The sequence below is a fragment of the Lagenorhynchus albirostris genome, chromosome 13 (assembly GCF_949774975.1).
Source record: "Lagenorhynchus albirostris chromosome 13, mLagAlb1.1, whole genome shotgun sequence".
NCBI lineage: Eukaryota > Metazoa > Chordata > Mammalia > Artiodactyla > Delphinidae > Lagenorhynchus > Lagenorhynchus albirostris.
This window is the reverse complement of record NC_083107.1, coordinates 43,766,427-43,792,525: the sequence shown is the minus strand read 5'-3', so window position 1 is coordinate 43,792,525 and position 26,099 is coordinate 43,766,427. Positions and strand designations below refer to the sequence as shown.

Sequence of the window (26,099 nt, the reverse complement as noted above, 5' to 3'; positions counted from 1 at the left end):
AGAAATCTTTTATTTTTAACACATCTTACATTTCAGTATATTGAAGTATACTATACCTTAGACACAAAAATACAGTTTGACCCTGGAACAACATGGGGGTTAGGGGCACCAACCTGCTGCACGGTCGAAAATCCATGTATTTGACTCCCCCAGAACTTAGCTACTAATAGCCCACTGTTGACCTGAAGCCTTATCCATAACATAAACAGTCGATTAACACATAATTTGTAAGTTATATATATGATATACTGTATTCTTACTGTAAAGTAAGCTGGAGAAAAGAAAACGTTATTAAGAAAATCATAAGGAAGGGAAAATACATTTACTCTACATCTGTATATTTATTGAAAATAAATGTGTAAGTGTAAGTGTACCTGCACAGTTCAAATGCTTGTTGTTCAAGGGTCAACTGTATACAAATTAACCTGTTTACTTAGGGCCTGTGATATATAAATTAACTTGACCTGTTACAGTACTTGCTTTGAGTGACCAAGGTTAGTTAGTATCACGTGCAGAGGTTTTGGATCTGAAAAGCAATAGCTTAATCTGGTGAGGGCACATTTAATGCTATAACAGGTAAGTCTGCCATTGATAAAGTTAACAGGCACACATCCCTTACTTCATGATTTCTCACTCCCTTGTTGCTGTTGAATACTTAGGGCACACTTTTACCAGGGCCCTAGATGGGGTGGAATTGCCCTGAAAATCAGGAAGGGGGTTCAGTCACAATGAAAACTCAGCAGTATTGAATATGTGTAAACCAAGGGGCCAATGTGGAGTTTATTCAAAATCTTGCCTCTGTACTTTGAGACCCCAAATAAAATGATTTCCAAATGAGAAAAGTGGGTTTATGTATTTTTTCCTAATATCTTTAATTATGACAAGTAAACAAAAGTCATGACTTAAACAAGTGAGTTTCCTGTTAATTGTGAAGATAGCTGACTTTTTTATTACCTTTACAGTGTAATCTGTTTATGAGGCATGTGTCATTTGGAGTTCTCTTGATTGTAAGCAAAAGGAAACCTAGCCCAAAGTGGTTTAAATGACAAAGAGACATGACAGAGAATGGTAGACAAATTTAGCATTTAAGCCAGATTTGCTCCTGGGCTTAGATGGTATGACCAGGATCCAGTTTCTTTCCACTTTTTGGCTTTCCTTGCTGGTGTGGACTTCATTCTCAGGTAGGCTCTTGGGTCCCTGGAGTCCCAGGATGGCTGCCCTGGGTCCCAGATCTGTTTGTAAGGACATCCAGTAGAAAAGAGCACCTCTGCTTGCCCAGTACTGTACTTCCACGATGGCCGTGGAATCAGTCTCACTGGCTTGACTGTGCTTGGGTCACGTGCCTCTCTCAGAACCTCTCTCCACTGGAGTCAGAAGAGGATATGCTGATTGACATCAGCTAATCGGAATGCATCTTGGGGTGCAGGGAATTGCGGGGTTGGGAGTGGCGAGGGGTCAGTCCCACCCAAACAGCTTGGCTAGAAACTTTAGAATACAACAGGAAGGAGGAAGAGGGAAATGGATGCTGAGGGTGCAGGCAACTAAATGCTATGGAAAAATTGTTCAGCTGCCTTAGGATAATTTGTTTGTTGAGTGGTGGTGATTTTCAGGTCTTTCTGGAGCTTGCCTGATTCGAGGGCATAAATGATTAACCAGATAGTCACTCTAGAATTAGAGCTTTAGTTTCTAGCTTATTCATTAACATGGAACCTTATGGAAACCATGATCTTGTCTTGTGCTAGTGGATCGATTTGTACTTTAATGTCTTACCTCATTTTCTTGAGGTTTCATTGGAGCTGTTAGACCAGTAGGATATTAGTGGCCAGTTATCTTTGATCATGAGTCATTTACTTTCTGGTTCCAGACTACCAGGTACAGTTGACCCTTAAACAACGGGGGTTTGAACTGTGTGGAGGATTGGTGTCCCTCACCCCTGTGTTGTTCAAGGGTCAGCTGTAGTATCGCCCTTTTAAGAATTTTACTCGCAAACTGCAGAGCAGTTCCTTGCTTTGTTCTTTTCTCTAGTTCCAGAGGAGATCCCCAGCTGTCCTTAGGATTAATCAGTTGTCCCTATACTTCCTAAGATGTCTTTCCCTCTGTGTTATCCAGGTCCTTGAACAAATGCTAATAATAGTAAGCATACTTACAGTGTGTCAGGCACTGTTTTAAATGCATTGCATATATTAACAGTTAATCCCATAACAACTATGAGAGAGATTGTTGTCTACAATGTATAGATGAGGCAACTGAGGCACAAAGAGATTAAGTAGCTTGCCCAAGGTCACACCCCTGATAAGTGACTGAAGGCAGACTGACTCCAAAGTGTATATGCTACTATTTTTTTAATATTCAGTAAAATGCAAAATGATTCAAAGCTCACTGGCGTAGAGAATTGATGATGGGTAATGCAAACATGTTAAAAAGATCTTCAGAAGGCTCAGAAATGCATCCTGTGGCTTGAGGAAGCCATGAGTAACCACGAGAAGTTACTGAAAAGAAAACATGCTGCCTCCAGGATAAATAATGTGGGGGGGGGGAAGAAAAGAAAAACAAAAAAAGAATTGCTTTTAGTGAATCCAGAAGATACCAGGAAAACCACCTGTTCATGGAAGAAATTATCTTGCTTTATTATCTGACTTCCCAGCTCTGTGGGACAGAAAAGTCTCTGAGCTCTCTAAGAAGCCTTATAAGCTGATAGCGGGAGTAACAGATCAGACCAGCACCGTCTGGAACTGTGGTTTTAGAATTTGAGTGGTCTTCAGAATCACAGCACAGATTGTGGGCCCACCGCCAGAGTTTCTGATTCAGTTAAGTCCGAGATGGTACTTGATAATTTATGTTTCTGACAGGTTCCCAGGTGATGCTGATGTGGCTGGTCTGGGGAATCCCATTTTGAGACTGGTGTAGAGTATCGATGGTCATCTGGTCTACTTCCTTGGGTGTCTGAGGCCATTTCATCTAGAAACAAAACAAATGAACAAACAAACCGAAACCAAACTCACAGATACAGAGATCGTATTAGTGGTTACCACAGGGAAAGCGGGGTGGGTATGGGTGAAAGAGGTGAAGGGGGGTCGACTGTATGGTGAATGGATGGTAAGTAGAATTGTGCTGGTGATCACTTCATAGTGTATACAGATGAGGAATTCTATTGCTGTAAACCTGAAACTTACATATTAAAGAAACCCTTTAATCTTTTAAAGAAAGGTAAAAGCTAAACATTTTCTTTTTACAAGTGGTGGGTGTTTATGGTTTAGGGTTATATTTTGTGGAATCAACACAAATTAGGGGAAGTAGGAAAAGTAGTCTTTTTAAAAGTGCAACATTTAGCTTGAAAATATTGATAAAGTAATTAAAATTAATATCTTTATATCAACACTCATAAATAGTGAATTTAAAAAATTAGGAGGCTATGTACCAAAATATTCCATGTTTCTTTCTGAGTAACTTATTTCTTATTTGTATTTGAACTTTTTCCTGAAATAAATATGAACAGTTTTGTAATTAAGAAAAAAAACAACATAAAAACATCTTAACATCTAATATCACATTCAAAAGTTTTGATTAATTTTTCTCCCAAAATAATGGCATAGAGAAGTAGTAGGAGAAAGCCTGTGTATGAATGAACATTTAAAAAAATGACAGAAATTAAAAACAAGATTACTTTGGGAGTTGTCACTTATCAGCATTTATGAGATAAAATTTTGCAGGAGATCCTTTCTGCTAAGGTACGGACATGGGAAAAGAAATTGACCTTGGGTTTATGTGGTTATGGGGAATTAAGAACAGCTGAGAAACATAGGAAAATGAGGTGAAAGCACCTAATTGTTTCTTTTACATTACATGGATAGAGTAAATAACACATATTAGTGGCTGTATGTGTAAGCCAGATTCCCTTTAAACGTAAGTATTTATTTGAGTGACCAAGAATTTTGGTGGAGCATTTAATCAGCTAAAGCAGTGATGTACTTTAAATGTCCAGATCAGTGCTGTCTGAAAGAAATATAATACTACACATGTGATTTTAAATGTTCTAAGTAAGATATTTCACTTAATCAGACAATCCAAAATATTGTGTCAACATGTAATCAGTGTAAAAAACTTACTATAAATGAGATACTGTATATTTTTTATACTGTCTTTGAAATCCAGTATATATTTTATTTCCCATGTTTCACATGGTCACTTGGCCAGTGGCTGCGGGTTTGGACAGTGCATCTCTAGTGCCTTCACATAGATGCTTTTATTGGTGAAAACTTTATAGATCCTGCTGAACAAATGTGGGCTTTAAAATCCCTATCACGAATTTGGTCTCGAGTATAGTTGTGAAGCCATGAGTAGTTGGCCACTTGGCTAAATGTGAATTTAAATTCTGATGAGGAATAACCCATCAATTGAATCATTATTATTTTTTTTTTTTTTTTGCGGTACGCGGGCCTCTCACTGTTGTGGCCTCTCCCATTGCGGAGCACAGGCTCCGGACGCGCAGGCTCGGTGGCCATGGCTCACGGGCCTAGCCGCTCTGCGGCATGTGGGATCCTCCCAGACCGGGGCACGAACCTGCGTTCCCTTCATTGGCAGGCGGACTCTCAACCACTGCGCCACCAGGGAAGCCCGAATCATTATTTTTAAAATAATCACTCTTTATATATGTGTGTGTGCCTTCCACTTCTAAACTTTTATTAAATGGATGCAAAGTAGCAACAAAGGTCCTCCACACTGCTGTTACCGCTGAAAACTTTGGCGTTGTTCTTGAGCTTGAACACTATTTTTGGATGCAGAAGACTCAATAGCAGACTTGTGTAAACACGCATATTCCAGGGTGTCCACGCTCCCTCCAGAAAATTGAGATTCACTTCAGTGGGAGGGAGCACAGTAATCTGCATTTTTAATGCATACAGTACTCTTTGAGAAACACTTTCCTGTGACATGGTCTAAAGTGTTCTCACTTAATATTCAAATCTTATTATCCTTGAGTATTCTCACCAAAGTGAAAATCAACTTTTCATCTCTCCTTTAAAATATTAGTCTGCCCTTTCCCTCCAGTAAGTAGGTCACAGTTATGTTTTGATATCTCAGCACCTAAGAAGGCTTAATGTTCTGCCTGAACTGAGTAGAGAGCTGTCTCGTGGCAGGAGGAACACATTCTTGCTGTAATCCCTGCCCTCATTATAGCCCCTGTCTGGGTGCATCTTCCTGCAGGAGGTGATGGAGGTTCCCCCATCTAACCCCAGCCCCTAGAGTTGTTTGGGCCTTTTAATTTGTAGTCTCCAGGAGGGCAGAACATTTCTTGGGGGCCTAAATTAGCTCTGTAGTGCTAATTAAAATTAGTGGGGACTCTTCAAAAGTTATAGATAAAAAAATTCAGGCACAGGGTTTTCTCAGGAGGAAAAGACTTGGATTCCATACACTGAGAATTAAAGCAGAACTTGCCATCTACTTTCTGCCAGTTGACTGCAAATTTCAAGCTGTCATTAAGGTTATATACTTAAATTATTTACTTAATCTCCAAATAGATAGACCTGTGCCTATATGGTGGAAACTTATTTTAAAACTGTAAAAGCTGTTTTAGTTTACCTTTTTTGAGAGATGTCTTATTGTCTTTTCTACCTAAAATCATGAATTTTTAATTAGGTGGTTTAGATATTGGCTTCATATTTTTTAAGATCCCCTGTGCTACGGTGGTTTTACTTAGAAACTTCGCAGAATACGACTGTTAATTCACAATCAATCCCCCCTGCCAAGACTGAATACACAAACAAACAAATAGATGTAAAATATTTTACTTCCTTCTAGTGGAAGTATGGTGCCACCTTGCTATTGAACATGCAAAGAGATCTATAAAACATGGTCTGGAATGATCTAATTAGGAAGATAAAACCTATTTCCATGAAACACGAACTAAACTTGTATGCAAGTGCCAAGAAAGTAGTGCTGTAGTAATTTAGAGAAGGATTGATCGCAAGAGGGAAAAAACAAAGTCATTTTAAGAGGACGGGTCAAGGAATGTAAAGAGCATTGGAACTTGGAGAGAGAGAACGTGGAGCCTGAACCTTGGCGTGGCTGCTTCCGTTTCCACTGCAGCAAAACAGAGGAGGCCTTTCACTAAAACAGAAAGTGCTTTTGGCTTCTCAAGATGAGACACCACCTTGAGCTTGGATTCGTTCCTTGAAAATTTTAAGCTAGAGCTTTTCTTATGTGCATACTCATCACCCCGTTCAGATGGAACACTTTAATGCCCCAAGGGAAAGGCGTCTTGCATGATGGAGTGGATTTTTATAGTTAGGATGAACAGATTCAATAGCTACCCCATCTTTTTCCCCATCTACTCTTGAGGCTGTTTGCCTAAATTATGCATTATTTGGGATTATTTGTGAGAACAGGCATGGTCCCTAGTGCCACTAAATACACCACCCATTAGTTGTGAAATCTGAAGGAGCATTTCATATCAAAGAGGTTCATGCAGGCTAGTGAAGAGAAGGTCTGTTTAGGTCATTACAAGTAGTCCTGGATTATACCCTCCATTTATTTTCTATATACATAAGGCTTTAATAGTTTCCTGACTGTAGGACTGCAGGAATCTTTTCTTTCTTTTTTGGGTAGAGCTTCCTCAGATTTCCCTCCCCTCTCTTTCTTCTTACTGCTGTAGATGACGCCCTCCTGACTTTTGAAATCAGCTTGGATTTCCGCTCCTGTGCCTTATATTCTTCAGATTTTCTTCTCATCTCAGCAATGGCTGAAACTCCATAGCAGCTGAGATGAATGATCCTGGCTGGGAGAAACAGCCTACTATTCCTCTCCTTCATCAAACCTCTTAACCACACACCATTCCTCTTCCTAACCCAGCCCCCATTCCTGCCCTTCAGTCTCTTTCAAGTTTCATTCCTTAGGTCAGAGAACTTCTCAATCCTCATCCCTTTACTCATCTCTTACTGCACCTTAGCCTTTGTCTTAACTTCTCACCCCACCAGAATATTTTCCTTAAGTCAGTCCCTGACTTTTGAGGAGCTCCAGTCACCATTTCTAGGGGAAAATCCCATATACTTTATGCTTGATTTGTGATTGAACTTAGGGAATGTGACCTGTCTTTTGTTGGAGACTGCCTAGATAAGCAAAAGAGGAAAAATTCATGATTTTTCTCCTCTCTTCTACTTTTCCTGGCCCTCTCTGCATATGTGTACCCTCCACCCGCCGCCATCTGTCTGTCTTTTAAATATCAGCTTTCTTGAGATATTATTTACATACCATAAAATTCACCCCTGAGAAGTGTACAATTCAGTGATTTTTAATGTACTCACAGAGTTGTGCAACTATCACCACTAATCCCAGAACATTTTTATCACCCCCCAGAGAAGTCGCATACATGTTAGCAGTCGCTTCCCATTTTCACTCCTCCCCAGCTCCAGACAGCCACTGATCTAGTTTCTGACTGTGGATTTGTCTATTCTGGACATTTTATCTAAATGGAATCATACAACATGTGGCCGTTTGTGACTGGTTTCTTTTACTTAGCAAAACATTTTAAAGGTTCATCCGTGTTGTGTAGCATGTTATCAGTACCTCTCTGATTTTTTCCCTCTGTTCTCTTATGTGAGTAATAGTGGTAGATTAGTGAGGAAGAACAGAAAAAATTCTATGAAAGTTACTGACAGGATAATACTATGATTTTAGCCGGCAGTTGCCTGGGAATAGATGGCAAATACCTCGTAGGCATCTGAAAGTACTGTAGAGTTAAGTACTTCTTCATTTACCTGGATGTGGTCATCAGATAAGCCTCCTGGCGGGTGTTCGGTCATCTCATATGGTCGTCTTTGTTCCATCTGTTAAATTCACTTCTACCGTTTAACTCTTTTGCCAGTTTTCTATCAAAGTGGACCTGTGAGCAGGTAAAGAAGAAAATATAAGAAGGTAAAAAGAAAATACATCATTTACATACAGGGCATTTATAAAGTCCTGTCCCCTTTAAAAACAATGTCCCACAATGAGAGCAAGCTAAAAGTGTCATGAAGTAGGTTTTATATTAACAATGGCAATTCATATAGCTAAGGTTTTTATTTAACCACCATCTGCGGCAGTAACATTCAATTTAATTTTCTAATTTGTAGAGAAAATTGATGCTGGGTAGATGTTAAATAGTTTCTTAAATTATGTTTTGATGTTTGACACCAAGTTGATTAAAGAAGGTGGCTTTGATTATTAAACTGCGTATTTGTCGGTAGTTTTGACACGATCACATAAATAGTAACCCAGTGGGAGGGTTCTGGGTAAGAAGGTAACAAGGTGGTTTGTGTCTGCTGATTGGCTTCTCTGGAAAGAATTCTGCATTCACAGTTATTTGGGGTTAGTCCTTTCTGGTTTTCAGGAACAGGGATTCACTTGAGTGTCTGAATAAAGATAGTGTGTGGTGGAGTGGGGGTGGGGAGGTTACTGCAAAGTTTCAGGTGCATGAGCCCCAGGAATCCATTAGTGACGGAGGCTGCTGTAGGGCTGGAGGTGATCTTCATCTTTCAGGTAGGGCGGGTACCTCGTGGATGGGAGCCCCCTGCATAGTGCTGGTATCTGCTCATCATAACTCAGCTCACTGATGGCTTTGGTATGTTATGGTTCCAACTCGACCTCCTGCCCATCTTTCTTTTCTGATGTCACTGCTAAACGACTCAAAATCCTGGCCTTCTCTGGTTCAGATCTCTGTGAGGTTGAGTATGGAGTTGGGGCTCTGATTGGCCCGGATAATTTTTTTTTTTTTTTTTTTTTTTGCGGTATGCGGGCCTCTCACTGCTGTGGCCTCTCCCGTTGCAGAGCACAGGCTCCGGACGCGCAGGCTCAGCGGCCATGGCTCACGGGCCCAGCCGCTCCGCGGCATGTGGGATCTTCCCTGACCGGGGCACGAACCCGCGTCCCCTGCATCGGCAGGCGGACTCTCAACCACTGCGCCACCAGGGAAGACCCGGGATAATATTTTTATACCAGGTCATGACCCACTGGTTACTTACGAATGATTACCTTTAAAAGAGTTACCCAGAACATTGGTGAAGAGCAGGAAGTCATATGTCTAAAACATACTGGCTGCATTCATCCACGGATTAGAGGGGATTTGGCTGGCAGTTGGAGGCTATGGTTGGCATTTCTAATGCAGCATTGTGGTGTGGTGGGGGAAGGTATTTTATATTAGGCCTTTGGGGGAAAGATATTGGTATATCTTGTGTGATCAAGGGAAGAGCTAAGCAGCCAGTCTGAAGGAAAGGCAAAGTGCAGACAGGCTCCGGAACAACAGAAATTAAGGCTTTCCGTCTCTCAGTCTCTTGATTTTAGCTTCTGTCTCTGCCCCTGCAGGTGGTCTTCCAGGTAGCAGGAGGTGTGGTTGCCATGTGCCCCTGGACTTTGCTATTCACCACTTGTCCCATTTTTCTAGTTCCAGTTGGAAACATTGGGGCTGTTTGCTAAGGAGGATGTAATTTATGGGGCTTTGGTCACGGGGTGACTCCTGAACCGGTGCACTGTGGTGTAGGGTGTAGAGGCACGTAAGAACACAGTAGCTCTCCCTGGAACCGCATGGAGGTCCTCCTGGAAAAGGGAGTGGGTGTTGGGCAGACGGCAGTACATAACAGTAAATGTTCATGGCATGTTTTCAGATAGATGTCCTTGATTCAGAGGGAACACTTTTTATAAAAATGGCAAGCTGACCATCACCACTGACTAATAGCTTCCTTAAAACAAGGCAACCAATAACCTTACAGCTTCCTTTAAGATCTTGGAAGAAGTAAGCAAAGAGAAATGAACATTAGCGTGTCAGTCTTTAGAAAATGTCTTATTAGAATAAGCTGTTCAGTCTGTACCTAAGTTAATTTGTGAATTTGCTTGGTGATTTAGTGACTTGGAAACAGTCTATCCCATTCTTTCTTCTGGGGCCTCAAGGACCAGCACATTCTTAGAGTATGACAGGTGCCCAGTAATAGAATGTCATTCCAGATATTTTAGCAGTAGAGTGACGTAAGTACAGTATTAGCATGTTCCTACCGACATGTAATCTATTTCGGGAAAATAGACTGTATGTATAAAATAGTCAGTGCATGCGACAGTATTACACAAAAGTGTTGTGACACTTCCCCCAAACCTGAATCTTGGTCTCTTCATTTTCTGGTTGATAGAGATGTCCATTTTCCACAATTCTTATCTCTTCTAGAGTCTCATTAGGTAATTTTCAAGGGAAGTTTAAATCTCTTTCTTGCACACCTGTGAATTTTCAGAACCCTAAGGTAGTGACCTAATTGGGTGATGGGCACATGTTACTGGGTGAGGCTGATAAAAATTTTGTCACATAGGTTTAAATTTCTGCAGACTCCTTTGATTTCTTGAACATGCATGTGAAATTGCTTTATCAGCCACATCATTGTGTCTGTAGGCATCATAAGGAAGGACTGAAGTCAGGGAGATGCTGGGCCGTTTGCCAGGTCCCTGGACCCTCCCTGCCTTGCATGTTACCGTTTGGATCACCCTGTAAGTCTTCAGCAAACCCAAGCCCTCTCCACTGGCTCCAGCCTGAGCCTTATTAATTTTGTGTGTGTGCTCAAGGTGGATGTATCCATTCTTTGTCTCTCTGGCTGACTGCTAAACTCCTCAAAGCCAGTGGCAACGAGTAATGTTTTCTTTCGGCATTCCTCACATAAGTCAGAATGCGATTATGTACTTTTACTTGTCAGACTGAAGAACTGATTCATGATCAGAACTACTAAGTATCACTTCATTTGGGGAAAATTTCTCCCTAATTTCTGTAATACCATTGAAAAATTAGTTCTACGTATTTAAGAATTTTACATTAAAATATATTATAAAATAATGCCTTGCATTGTATATTGTATGTTACAATGCATGCATTGTTAAAAAAAAAGAAAGAAAGAAAGAAAGAAAAGTCCAAACACTACGGAAGTAGACAGTGAATGTTTCCCCTTCCCCAAACCTGTCTCCATCCCTAAAGATAATTCCTTTAAAAGTTTGATGTATATCTTTTGGGATATTTTCCATGTAAAATTATTATAAACAGTAGCAGGACCAGTTGATTGTTAGAATCTGGAGTTTAGTCTTTTCCCCACCAAAGAGGGGACTGTCTTAGATTTTCGTTCTTGGCAGGAGCCGATCTCCGTACTGCATTGTCACCTGAAGAGAGGCTTTTGGAAGTTTGGGGCATTGTTTGGAAGCTGGTACAAACCATTCTACAGTGGATCAGACATCCTTCCACGATGCTCTCAGGGTGGCACCTGCCCCCTTTTGTGCTGCACATGTCTGCCCCTAGGGTTTTATTGCTTTTTGGCCAGAAGAGCTAAAGCTAAAGATTTCTTGATTTGTCTTCTCCTCTTTCATGTCACTACAGTGTTTCTGGACCTCTTCTCTCCTTGTCTCTTTGCCTTCCATGTTTCTGGGATACTAGAGGTGCTCAATGGGGGCGGGCATCTCTAAAGAGGCAGTCACTCCTGGGTGGGCCCACAGTTTGCCTGTGTTCTCCTATGTGTCACATTAGCCTCAAGTGGGTGCCGGAAGTTGGAGTTCGATAATTTAAGGGTTCATCACAAATTTGTAAATGCTGGCCACAGTTTTCCTCCTGGAATACTGTATTGTGACTTTAAGGACATAGGGAATTTGGCGAATATGGTGGCCACACACGACAGAGAAGGAATTGCTATTATTGTAGTACATGGTTCCTAGAATATTTCCATTTTGCTTCAACAGCCAAATCTGTTTCCCTCATCTGTCCCCTAGACTAGGCTCCAAGTGGACTCGAGTGCTGTTGTCATGATGGTTGTTTTCACTGATGTATAATTTAAGCCTTTTCTTCTGTGGCTAACAACAACAGAAACAATCTAGTAACTTTCTGAATCCATGGGGCTAGCGGCCTGTCATTTATCCAGCTTGGGCCCGTGGTCAGTTTTTACCTTCTCTCTAGCCAGGATGTGGGTTTGACAGTTCCATGGATTGATAGTCCTGAAGCTGTGTTATATACTGATGTTGGAGAAATAAGTTTACAGACCACATCTTTTAGCCCTTTGTGTGTCTCTACTGTGAAAATACAAAGTTTTGTACCTGGAACTGGTCGTCCTGCAGAGGATCAGTGTGTACCTCTTGCTTTTGCCCTGAGCCCCTAAATGCACCGTCCGTGGAGCTGTCTCCATGCATTTGAGGGAAGGCTGGTATTAGTAGGGATGCTTGTAAATAATGGAGAGGTATTTAAGACTGCCTTGAGAATTATGGGATGGAGAGGAGGCAAGGCTGGAGAAGGCACTTGATACTAATTTGAAACCCAAAACCCCTGACACTGAATTAACAGGTGTGCTTGTGCTTTCTTTGTGCATTTAATCAGCTGTAATCTTCAGGTGTGCCCACATGTAGGTTTTTCTTTTTTCTTTTTGATTCCCTCACATTCAGGGAGCCATTTTAATTGGCACACCCAACACCGTTATTATCTGAACTGAATTTTATCATGAAGGATGAAGTTTTCTATGTTTTTTAAACTGAATGGAGGACTTTAGAGTAATCACGTTGATCTAATCTATAACTGACTTAAGATTTTGAAAGAAAGAAATTTGAGCAAAATATCAGTAAGAAATATAGTTTACATGGCAATCTAGTACACACATAAATGTATGTCCAGATCTTCATTGACTTACGATAAGGTTATGTCCTGATAAACCCATCAGCAAGTTGAAAATGTCGTAAGTCCAAAAAAATGCATTTAATACACCTAACCCACTGAACACCATAGCTTAGCCTTGCCTACCTTAAACGTGCTCAGAACACTTACATTAGCCTGAATCTAACAAAGCCTATTTTATAATGAAGTGTTGTCCATCTCATGTAATGTATTGTTTATGCTGTACTAAAAGTGAAAATGAGAATGGTTCTAAGTGTATTGGTTATTCACCCCTGTGACTGCCTGGTTGACTAGAGCTGCTGCCCAGCATCACGAGACAGTATCATACAGCATATTGCTAGCCCAGGAAAAGATCAAAATTCACAATTCCAAGTATGGTTTCTACTGAACATGTATTGCTTTTGCAAAATCGAGTTGAACCATCGTAAGGAACTGTCTGTATGTGGGTATGTGTGTGTGTGTGTGTGCACCCACATTTCAATTTCAGAAAGTAGTGTTTACGTGTATTTCATGAGATGCTCTGATATTTTTCGTTCTATTTTTTAAAAATGCTAGTATTGATCCGCTAATTAGAGTTTATAACCAACAGTGTTGGAAAACCCTGTGATAACAGGTCCATTTGAAAGAACGTCTTAGTGGTCTCTCTGCTTTTAAGCTTTATGAATCATGATTATTAGAGTGATTATTTGATGTTTTTGTTTCATTCATTTATTAGTGAGTGAATGAATAAATGAAATCTTTATTGAGCACCTACTATGTACCAGGCACTGTGATTAACATTAGAAATGCAGTTGACCCTTGAACAATGTGGGGGTTAGTGATGCCGACCCTCTGTGTCAGTGAGAAATCCGAGTACTGTATAACTTGGCAGTTAGCCCTCTGTATCATGGTTCCTCTGTATGTGTGGTTTTGCATCTGCTGGATTCAACCAACCGTGGATCATGTAACACTGTAGTGTAGTATCTACTGTTGAAAAAAATACACATAGAAGTGGACCTGCACAGTTCAAACCCACGTTGTTCAAGGGTCAACTGTATAGAGATAGGTTATGAAGTGAAAACAAGCTTGTGGCCAGCAGAAAAGATTTTCAGTTCTCGCAGAGGAGAGGCAATGTCAGTAGATGGAAGGGAGTTACAGACTGAACAGGTGGTGCCCAGAATGGCACGACAGTGCCCGGCTGTCTTGGGGAGCCATACAGAAGTGCAGAAGGAACTAGAGGGAGAACCCTAGAAGTGCACGAGGAGGTCCTCGAATGTCCTGCCAAGGAGTTGTCTTTATCCTTAAATTTAGCCTGTGGTTTTCAACATTGAGTTTGCGAGAATTTTTATTTTTAAGTAGACTTGTATTTGCTACCTCAATATGTAAAATGGCAAACTTGGAGCCACTCTGGATGAAACAGAGTGGCCTCACCTGGATTTCTACCCCCAGGGGTTCTGAGCCTTCTGGTGACTTAACCTCAGAACCATTTGGTAGGATGGCACTTGGGTGTCAGCAGGAGCCCTCTGGGGACACCATGGAGGAAGGCCTAGGAAGAAAGCTAGATAGAGGGAAGCCATTTGGGGAGACTGTCCTGTTTGTCTGGAGGAGATGAGTAGGAGGCCCTGAAACTGGGGCGGTCGCCAAGGATTTGAGAGAGCAAAGACTTAAGCTGTTAATCAGAATCCCTAGGACTTGCTCTCCAGTGGGCTGTGGAGGGGATGGGAAAGGAAGGCGGGAGGAGCATGATTTTGGTTTTGGTTATATGAAACCTCATGCTACGTTTTCTCTTCTGGGTTCCAGATGCTTGGGGTATCTTGAGAGCTGTATGGGGTATTTTGGTCACAAATGTGCAAGGCAGGCCACTGTTCAGTATTTTGTTTTTGTTTTTGCTCTATCACGTGGCCTCTAGTTTTCAGGATTATACCACGTTTTCCTTAGCTTGCAGTTGCCTATATTCTCCCCAGCCTTTGGAAAACACATGGGCCCCGAGCTCGCTCGTCTGCCTCTCCACATGCCCATGTGCGGGTCCTCCTAGGACCTGAGCACCCGGCTGTTCCTAGGCTTGGATTCAGGCATCCAGGACCATCCGTCACAGGGCTGATGCTGAGAAAGGAAGAGTGGCTTTCGAGGCCTGGGGTCTGAGATTAAATCCCTGCTCTGCTACTTCCTAGCTGTAAGGTAGTGGGGCAAAGTTACTTCTATAGGATGAGAATCATAATATCCTCCCTGTGGGATTGTTGCGAGAACTTTAATGTGGAAGCTGCCTAGCTCAGCGTCTGCACAAGGTAGGCATGCGTGGGAGGTGCTAATTATAACATTGCACTAGGAAGATAAATCTTCTGAAGAGAGGTCGCCTCTCTCCTCCTGCAAGGAGGCCTTCCATATTAAGAAATGCTACATTAATACATGGTCGGAAGATCAGAAGTCAAGGTGGGAAAGCAAGAACATTCAAAGGATGCCTGTCTGATGGCCTAAAGATAGTGCCGACCTGTGGCTTTGTTGCTGTGGTGTTTAGCGGGCATTTGTGATTCCAGGCCTTCTTCTGGGGAGTAGGAAAAGCATCGGAAAAGCCTCCTTTTTAACTAAAGAAAAACCCTAATATGTTCTTCGCATTTGCATCTTCTCTTGCTGCATTTTCCTGTTTGGGGTTTGTACTCAGTGCACATTAAAATGATCAGAACCCTAAACATTCATTGAGAGAATGATTTAGGGGAAAAGTTCCATAAAAACATTTAAAAACTTTTCTTGGAGTGGAGGTTGAGAAATTTATTTGTTTTTTTCCCTGCAAATAACCAAGATTGGAGGGAGGGAGTGAGTGATGGAGATGGGAGTGAGAGACCTGTGTTGCTTGGAGGGGGCGGGGCAAGCTCAGTGTAGAACAACCAAGTCGAGTAGGCCGGCACTTGCTGGGAGAGAGTTGATCCTTCATGGGGGTTATTAGGTTTGGTGCTCTTTCCTTCTTGTTGAGACAGCTGTAGTTTGGTATCAAGGGATAATAAGAAATATTGCTAGATTTTCAGGGGGATTATTTGTAATACTTAAAATTTGTGTATCATTTTCATCTTGGGGAAGATTATAAAAATATTACTTAAATATTAAGAGCAGTCTTCAGTAGGGGGCATTAGCCCCCATTTCACAGATTTCAGTCTGAGATTTTCTGAATTAGGTTGTTATTTGCCCCAGCCTTCCTACTTTAGTAGTAATATAAATCAGAGGCCCCTGCGTTCCAGGGCGGTAATTGAAAGCCTCTGATGCCTATCTTTGACCTATCTTCTCTAACTCTCTTGTAAATTGCCCTCCTTTGCCTAAGTATTTGTAGGTATCTGAATGCCTTTTAATTCATGGAAAAAAAATCTTGTACCTCTTCCTACAGTTACTCCATATCAGAGAATTATGAGTAAGACTCTGAGATACCTTGCATAAACTTAGAAGATTAGAACTGCTGGAGGACAGAAATTAGAGCAAAGTTTTTAGAGTTTTTTTTTTTTTAAGTAATGAATACTCATTTTATGTATCAGTGGTGATTGAGCTTATTTTAAAACCTTTTCTCATAGAGCCAAACGTTACCTATGTTTAACAGGACAGCTGAATCAAGAATCAGATATTTTACGGAGTTCTTTCTTCTGATTGTCACGCGCAAGAGAAATGTGACCAGTTTAAAAAGGGAGGCCTATGTGACTTATTTTTTAAAAAGGTCAAACAATCTGTGTTAAATAGTATACTAAAAAGTTATGGTGGTATGAATTACCTTATAAGGCATGGAGGTATAAAAGATATCCTAGATATGACTGTTGGTAGGTTGTAGAAACAACTTGAAAAACATTTTTAGAAAAGGGGTATGTTTATATTTAAGGAAGGATGAAATTAAATAAGTGAAGGTATCCTGGGATACCTGGGCACTTTATTTAACGTGCCTACTATTGCATTGCTCTTCTACTGTTAAGAGAAAAGCCAGGCATTAAAGATGGGCATTATATTCTAGGGAAAACTTTTTTTAGGTCCCAAAGCTTTTCACGGCATTGACAAAAGGGCTTCAGCTGGGAGGCTGTTGTCAGTATTGTTTCTGCAGTCAGGAGATCGATCGAGGTGCTGCTGGGCTTGGCTGGTTGAGACTTTAGAGAAATCATGCAGCCTCTCTCAGCTTCACTTTCATTTGAAAAACGAGGGACGAGGGACGGGATGGTTGGGTATTCTAAGGTCCCATAGGCCTCCGAGAGTGTGTGTGGGCTCCTGAGGAGTTAGCAGGCTGCCTTCCTGTGGTTACCAAGGTGAGTTTTTGGCCTCTTTTCCCAGTGGTTTCTGTGTACACAGTGAGATGCAAACTGTGTTTAGGGATGATAGCAAACTTTGTCCTTCTCCAGGAAATGATAAATGCCATGTGACTCTGACTCAAGTCCTAGTCTCTTGTTAATTTTTTGTAAACTTTTTATGTTTGATGAGTCAGAAATGCAGGCTCTTGTAGAGTGTTAACAAGACTTTGATTATAATCGCTTCAAATTGCAGGCCCTCCTCCTGTGTAATGATTTTTGCCATTTGCCTTTCCATAATCTTACATAGGCAGGATAGAAGGACGCTTTGATCAGTAAGAACTGTGATCTGTTGCTTCATGAGCCCTCATTACACTAAAATGATTAACAGAAAACTATGTGTACACATTAAGAGGGTATCAGCAAGTCTGAATATTTCATGAGAGTTGATGCAGTATCACAGAACCTTAGGAGTACAGAAAACTCCTCTGTTAATATCGGCCAAGGCGATCCTGTGCACATGTGCGCCTGCTCGTGGACGCACACACCACACCCGCATCCAAATTGTATAGATGTGTGCATGCCTGCTTAACTACGATGTGTTGCTACTGACTCTTCCTAAACGACCAAAAACTACTACTACAGATTTGTGTTTTGGGGATTCAGTCTCAAAGAGGCTGACGGAAAAAACAGTTTTTGAACAATTTCATGAAGGGTGGACTTGCAGAGATCAGAAGGCCTGACCCTAGGGGTAACTGCAGTACATGGAGGTTACTCTACAGCACTCTGTACACAGACGCGAGGCTTGGAGGCAATTTGGAGTCAATAAGTACTTTATTGGGACTTTTGTTGTAAAAATGAGAGTTGGCAGGATTCCAATACAGTTTTTTTTTTCCTTAAGAGTTGAAGAGAGGACTTGGAGGGATCAGTGTGTTGGTTGATAGCATTTGAGAATGTCTTGTTTGAGTTTGGAGTCATAGATGCATAACATGGCCTAAGATCAGCTTTCCTTCCCATACCCAGTAGTGGATTCCCACAGAGTCAGTACCAAAGCTTTTAAATTTCATTTAACTTTATTTTTAATTGTGGTAAAAAAAAACACATAACATAAAATTTACCATGTTAACCATTTTTAAGTGTACAGTTCAATAGTGTTAACTATATCGACATTGTTACGTAGCAAATCTCTAGAACTTTTTCATCTTGCAAAACTGAAACTCAATACCCATTAAACAACAACTCCCCAATTCCCCCTCCCCCAGCTCCTGGCAACCTCCATTCTACTTTCTGTTTCCTTGAGTTTGACTACTAGATACCTCGCGTCTCGCGTAAGTGGAATCATACAGTACCTGTCATTTTATGACTGGCTTATTTCATCGTGTCCTCATAATGACTTAGCAGAATGTCCTCAAGGTTCATCCATCTTGAAGCATGTGACAGGATTTCCTTCTTTTTTAAGGCTGAATAGTATCCCATTGTATGTATGTACCACATTTTCTTTATCCATTCATTCATTCGTAGACATTAGGATTACTTCCACCTCTTGGCTCTTGTGAATAATGCTGCAGTGAACATGGGTGTGCAAATATGTCTTTGAGATTCTGCTTTCAGTTCTTTTGGATAAGCCCAGAACTGGGGTTGCTGGATCATATGTAATTCTATTTTTAATTCTTTGAGAAACCATCATACTGTTTTTCACAGCAGCTTCACCATTTTACATTCCAACCAACGGTGCACAAGGGTTCCAATTTCTCCCCATCCTTTACTGAAACTTTTATTGTTATTAAGATAAGATATAGTGGAAGAAGATACCGTAGTGGAAAAAGATACCATCGTGGTCACAATTCATGGTTTTCCTGGTGGATGGTAATTTAAAAGGGTGATAGAAATGGTAATAAAAAGGTGAGTGGAGAGGTGGTTATAGGTGAGCATGGCAAGTTTTAGAAAAGTGCTTAGTCTCTCACTTCATTCTTTTTTTTTTTTTTTTTGTGGAACGCGGGCCTCTCACTGTTGTGGCCTCTCCCGTTGTGGAGCGCAGGCTCAGCGGCCATGGCTCACGGGCCCAGCCGCTCCGCGGCATGTGGGATCTCCCCAGACCGGGACACGAACCCGTGTCCCCTGCATCGTCAGGCGGACTCTCAACCACTGCACCACCAGGGAAGCCCTCTCACTTCATTCTTTACCTGTCGTTAAAGTGCTAGTTATAATGAATAGATTCATACATCAGATGTGTTTTAAAAAATGCCTCCTGAGTAAACTATTCCCTCTGAACATCATAAGAATAATAGAGGACTGCCCTGGTGGCACAGTGGTTAAGAATCTGTCTGCCAATGCAGGGGACACAGGTTCGATCCCTGGTCTGGGGAAGATCCCACATGCCGCGGAGCAACTAAGCCCATGCACCATGACTACTGAGCCTGTGCTCTAGAGCCCGTGAGCCACCACTATTGAGCCTGTGCACCGCAACTACTGAGCCCACGTGCTGCAACTACTGAAGCCCACACACCTAGAGCCCGTGCTCTGCAACAAGTGAAGCCACTGCAATGAGAAGCCCGTGCACAGCAACGAAGACCCAATGCAGCCAAAAAAAAGAATAATAGAGAAAAATCCAGTGAAGAAAACCAAGAGAAAGGGGGTCTTTGAACAACAGACCTTGGGATTCAGTTTGTTTGGGGCTGACTGTGTGTTTGGGTCTCTGCTGGGCTGGGAGGGTGAGATCAAAGGGGCCAGTACCACAGTCTGGGGTCTCTCAGGTGGTACAAGTTGGATGTCAGAGAACACACAGAAAGATATGGGTCATCTGCCACTTAGTACAAGCCTGTCGGCTCCAACTTGGTGTTGGATCCTGGAAGGGAGGCGGGAGAGGGGATGAGGATGTCCTTTCTCTGATTTCAAGCCCTGGGCCCGCTTCACTGACCGAAGGGCTCAAGAAATGCATGCCACTGCCTTTGTCCTCAGCCCGCGATACCTTCAGGTTTTCCCTGGAAATGAAAGAGGCAGCAGGAATTCAGAAGGCCTGCTTTCTGATTGCTCGTGTGCAGTAACTTACTCTGTGTCTGTGGGCATGCCGCTCTGTACTTCATTTTCGTTCTCTGTAAATGAGATGGCTGGCTCAGGTGGGTGAATTTTGAAAAGGACCTTCTTGACACCTGTTCAGAGTTCTAGCTCTCATCACCTTGTGAAGGATTAAGGTACGGATGGGGGGTGTTACATAAGGTGGAACAGGCCCTGCGGTTTACCATATGGTGTCAACTATCTCACAGAGCCCCTGCTGTGTTCAGGCTTCTGTTCAGTGTGCAGGCTTCTGAAATGCCTAAGTCGCTTTTTTTTTTTTTTTTCTAAGTCGCTTTTGAACAGTTGTTTCTTAGAGGATACTGGGCTAGGTGTGGAGTGAAGGTTATGTAAGACTTGCATCTGCCCTAAAACAGATCATGATGTATTTCCAACAGCATTATATCCAAAGGACCCTGGAGGTTTTCTATTTTAGATCTCTTCGTTTTTAGGGAGAGCATTTTGAGAAGCCAAGGGCCGGGCTCTGGGTCAGCAAGGCCAGTCAGTGTCAGAAGCTGAGACTGGAGTCCACTTTTCACTTCTCTTGAGTCTGTAAGGGGTGCATTCTCCATTATTTTAATTAGGTAGATAAGACTGGTGCCCAAGAAGAGATAAGCAGTACTCCAAGGCAGCACACAAAAGGTGCCAGACGATGCGGGGCTGACAGTATGGGTATAGGGTTTCTGAAAAGGAGCAATCATTCCAGCTGGGATAATCTGGGAAGCCTTCCTTGAGGAGGGAAGTTTTGAGCTGGGCTTGAAGGATGGGTGGACTCTAGCTGGAGAGGGAGAGGAGAGGGGAGCTCCACGAGCAGAGGCGTGGAGATGAGAAAGCCCGAGACAGGAGGTGGGGATCAGTTTGGCTGGGGCGGAGAGACAGGAAGGAGGAGGGGACGAGGACTGACATTTATTGAGCATGTGTCTGGCGTCAGGCATAATGTCTGGCCCTTCACCTGCATCGTCTCAGCATGCTGAGTGGGGGACTGACATCCTGACCAAGCGCTCACCTGAGGACGTCACTTTCTCCCCTCCCCATCTGTACTTGGGACCTGTCCTTCTTAGAGTAAAAGTCAGTTACACTTTGATCTGGTGGGAAAGTACCTGGTTTCAAATGGGGAGAAAAAGAAAACGGGGAAGGATTGTCAGGTTCTGTAAAGAAGGTCTCTGAGACCGTTGATAGTATTTCATTCTCCTACTGTAAGCCTGGAGGCTGCCTCCCAGCTAATGGCAGCTGGCGGGCCTCGGCGCTCCTGAGTGACTGGGCTGACCATGAATTATTCAGGGCCTGTACCTAACGAGTGGCTGCCCTGTGGGAAGGAGGCTGTGCTATATCATTGAGGGATCAGCAGAGGCTCAGGTGCAGAGGATGAAGAAATGACTGCACCCTTAAAATATTTCACGCTTTAACATGCTGGGGCTGCGTGCACTGTTCCATGGCCCTGCAGCTGGGTAATCGGCGCCTGTCTTTCAGAGTGAGAAATCACGTCCCCCACGCGCAATTAATAAGTGCAGCAAGCTACACACTCGTGTTAGCATGGCACGTGTTGTCAGGGATTTGGTGAGAAGCCGCATTAAAATTGCAGATAGGATGGTATGGCAACAGAGAGCATCCGGGTGGAAGGAACCCCACTCTGCTCTGTTTTTTTCTCAGCCAAGGAGAAGAATGCCGTTGTTGATCCATTCAGAGTGGTACTCACACCAGCTCTCACTAACCTCACTTGTCATGCGTTACCACATCTTTGCATTTGTGTGTACATGCCTGTGTGCGTTTGTGTGTCCTGTGTCCTCCTCTGGGCCGAAAGTGCCTGCAGAGAAGAAATCACCTCTTATGACGCTGTGGGTCCCTCAGGTGGCCTGAGCTGAGAACACGGTAGGGCTGAGAACTTGTTGGGTGGGTTGGCTTTTGCTCTGTGCAAACCAGGAGCGGCGGGGCCTGTGTCTTGATGATGAGGTTTGCATCCCTCACTCCCTTCCTTTTCTTCCTTTCCTCTCCAGGTGCCTGTTCAACCTGGCTCTTTTCACCCTTTCTCATTACAGCCGGTCTGTGTTAAGCCCCTGGAAAAGATAACCTGGGTGTGGATACCTGTGGGCAGGGTCCAAAGGCCTATTTTCACAAAGAATAGGTTTGTATTTCCTCTTTTCCCATTTCTTTCCCATGAGCCGTGCTACCAGGAAACAGCGTCTTGTCGCTGTTCCATCTGCCCCTTTGTAAAACGCTGGCCCGATGGCTCTGAATCCCTGTGTGTGTCAGCCTTTTCCCTCCAAGTTGGAGGTGGGGAGCGGAATCAAAACTCCTGGGCAAGAGCAGACCTGGCCCCAGCTGCATTCCTCAGATGTTCTTTCCTTTGAACCATTCTACCTGTGTGGAGGAGCCCAGCCTTGGCTGTGGCTGGTGTTACATATTCACAGGCATAGCAACACCTGTTTGCCAAAGGTGGGGCCTCTGGACTGGAGCATTTCTTTTGCCTCTGCGGGGAAGCTTTGCATGTGCAGATAACAGATGAGATAAGAATGCAGGATAAGGTTTGGCTGGGGTAGAAGGTTCAATAAACTACATTCCTTCCTTCCCCTGGGACCTTGGGTGCTTGTTACTGAGTGTAACTTGCCATTTTTTCTCCTTCTCAGCAGAGATGTCAGTGCTTTGTATTCAGTTCTGCTGTGACCAGTGGAACAAGAAACAGGAAAAGGATATGAATAAAAATTAGATTTGCCCTGGTATTTCAGCCATAAAACTATAAGATTTTGTGGGAGGGGTGAGTGTGTGTGTGTGTAAAGAGAGAGAGATCCATTTGTCCATCCATCCATCCATCCATATCCTCCAGGGCACCTCTGTGGTGGCTGTTGTGGATGGAGAATACCTTTAGCCTTCCCTTTAATCTTTGTTCTACTTACTCTGAGTCCCAAAGTATCAAATCTGATAGCCCCACCTCAAACAAACATTGGCCTCTCTAAAAACATAGGCCTTTTATAACTTGTTTCATAGTGAGTATTGTGTTCTTGCTATCTCTGAGATATTATTACTTTTATGACTATAAAATACGATTTTGAATATGCCTTTCCCAGTGCATAATGGGGTGAGTTACAGAGAGGGAATGGGGTTTGTGAGTACTTCCCAGGTGGAGGACTGGTCTTGCTATTCTGAACTGTCCTTGTCCCAAAATCCAAAGGGGCTCCCAGCCTGAGGACAGTGGTTCCACGTGGAACCTATAACACCCTCCAGCTCGTAGCCTCCTTGGGGAAGAGGTGGGGCAGAATTCGTTTTTGAGATTTCCTCTATGAGAAGTTTAAAGACTAGTAATCATAGCTGCTATGATGGTGCTAAGATCTTTCTAAACATTTAAGTCAATTATAGAAAAACTCTTTGAGGTTGGTCGCATTACTGGGCCAGTGTTTCAGGCTCAGAATCACAAAGTTTTCTAGAAAGTGGCAGAGCCAGCTTCCTAGATTCCAAGTCTGTTTTGTAACCACCTTTCCTCCTCTAGCTTTGCATTTCCAAACCCTGACCCAGACACTCAGTGGGCAGTGCTCTAGGGGAAAATATGGGGGTGGTCTCAGCCCTGATCTAGGAGTCCTGTGGGTTGTGAGGGGAGGGGAAGTGCTGCCGACTGCTTCCAACCGCCCAGGCCGTAGGCCCTGAGAACGGAGACATTCTGGAGAGCTTGGCAGGCACAGAAATGCCAGTGTCACAGATGTGTCTGCCAGTGGGACATTGTGAAAATTGTTCTTTGGGGTGGGAAAAGGAGGTTTCAGAGAATTTCTGGTTTTGGCTGGATTTCGTGGTTGTATGCTTGGTTGGTTGGTTGGGTTTTCTGGTAAGTGGGGCCGTTTCCATTGAAAAAGGGATGGGTTCTAAGAGAAGATGCATCCTGAGGCAGGCTTTGGGGAGTAAGGCCAGCAGTAACTAGGCAGTTATCGGGTGGGAGGCTCTCCAGGCATTATGTATAGTAGAAGTAGAAGGAGAATGATCACAGTTAAGGTTCAAGACTGGGGGAGGTGGGCAGGAGGCTCCTGGAGGAGGGAATGGGTGGGCCAGAGAGGGAAGACAAGGAAAACTGGGGAGACGAGACAGAAGGATAATGTAAGTTTCAGCTGTAGGGAGCATGAACGCAGCAGTACGGTTTGGAGCCCGCTTGTCTATTTGGCCACAGGGGTGGAAGAGGATTATTTTAGTAGTAGTATCTTGGCTTCCTATAAAGAAAGGCTCAGAAGAAATTGGCTGTGGTCGTCCAACTGTCAAGGGATTTGACCGCGATGAACACGAAAGGCAGATGTGGAAACAGCAGTAGAAAGCGGCAGAGAATTTGGCAACATAGTTTGTATGTGAAACCTTGTCGTTTCACTCCCTGTTCCTACCACTTCCTTCCCAGCTCTTTGGGTTGGCTTGTCAAGTCCTTGAATGTGTACAAATCCCATCGCATCTTAGCATTTTGGCCATCCTCTCCCAGACAGTTCAGTCTTGCTAATGTTCAGATGTTCAGGAAATGAACACCCCACGGTTTACCCTTTCAAGCTTGCTGTAATGCAGGAAAAGCAATCTTTTTTTTTTTTTCTTTTGACCTCCCAGACTACATAAAGCCTCTTGGAACAAACAGAGGTTTAATCTCGCTCCCTTCGTGTTCCCCTTCACGTGCTACATGCTAAATCATACAGAATCTTAGTTACAGGTCCACCAAGTATGACAAAAGGAACAAGACAAGACCAGACAAAACCCATTCACAACAAGGGAACCCTCCACGTAGCAACTTCTGTGTGAACCAGCAGAGAACATGCCTGATCCTGACCCAAACTCAGTGTTGTCTAGGTTCGTGTGGAGGCTTGCTTGGGTTTTAGGTTTACCTTGATACCATTTATCGAGTCTTAGGGTTTTTCTGAAAAGCGTAGACACCATTAGTAAGCTGATAGTATACTCTGAGTACATAGGAGAAACATCGCTAGACCGGTAGGTCTGCCGTCCAGGTGTGTCTCTGCCTCAGCGGCTGTGCGGCCCTGGGCAAGACACTGTATCTCTCTGAACCTCTGTTGCCTTGTCTGCAAAATGGACACAATACCTACCTCACTTGAGAAAATGTATACGAAAGCTACAGGGTGCTGTAATAATGTGATGTTGTTATTGTGGCCATTCAGTTTATGTGGAGATGAACTCAAATCACTCAAAAACTCAAAAACTCAAATCACTCAAATCACTCATACATTTAGAACCAGAAGGAGTTTTTATGACCAGAGATTCCAACCTGTTTGATTTGTGGGCGAGGATTGCAAGGCCCAGGGAGGTAAGGCACCTGTGCAGTTACTTAGCTCCTTGGTGGCCCTCAGGAGTTGGGGTGAGCCTGAGAACCTGACTGTGGTCTTGAGTCTTTCCACCACACCACAGCACTTCTGATTTGTGCTGTCTACAGATAACCATAGCAACCTGGCTTTACCTTTCTGGCATCACAAGGATAGCAGATACATGTTACTTGGGCTTCAGTTGCTTCAGTCCCATAGCTGACTTGAGCAGTCAATCGTGGCCATCTTTCATTACGCCTTGGAATCATTTTCTATTTTTGGGGGGCTGTGTTGTGCGGCTTGTGGAATCTTAGTTCCCTGACCAGGGATTGAACCCGGCGCCCTTGTCAGTGAGAGCACCAAGGCCTGCCCACTGGATTGCCAGGGAATTCTCACGCCTTGGAATGCAGCTTGAAGGCAGGCACAGCCACTTAGCAGGGTTGGCCACGTGTGTTGATACCCGAGATGGCAGGGTCTGTTTCTGGGGGAAGCTTGAGTGTTGAGCATTCTGAGCCCCGCCCCCCGCATTAATGTTCCCATTCACACGCTGCGTGTTTCTGTCATAGGTGTCTTCAGGATTCTCTTTCTCAGATCACTAGAAATAAAATTGTGACTCGGACCCCTGGCCTCTTGCTCTATTGAGTTAGAGCTGGGCAGTCTCCTTTCAATTCCTCCTTTCCTCCTCAGCACGTCTCCATCCTTGCCCGCCTGCCTCTGAAGGTTAGTGGGCCTCCTCTTGGCTGAGGCTGCCTGTGCCAGCCACACCGGTGAGCCATTGCCCACCAGCCTTTTCCTGCCCGTGCCACCTCGGGGCTGAAGCCTGTGCGCGGAGGACATGCCGGCTCGGCCCGCCCCGCGAACCCTTCCCTGGTCCTGTAGCTCCCTTCCCTCATCTGGCCTTCACCACCTCTACCT

General features: G+C 43.4%; 1 protein-coding gene across 4 annotated transcripts in view; it reads left to right on the top strand.

The window, feature by feature from the left end:
* Positions 1 to 26,099, top strand: part of SPTBN1 (spectrin beta, non-erythrocytic 1) — a 196,192-nt gene that overhangs the window by 54,460 nt on the left and 115,633 nt on the right. The gene's annotated exons all lie outside the window — the stretch shown is intronic.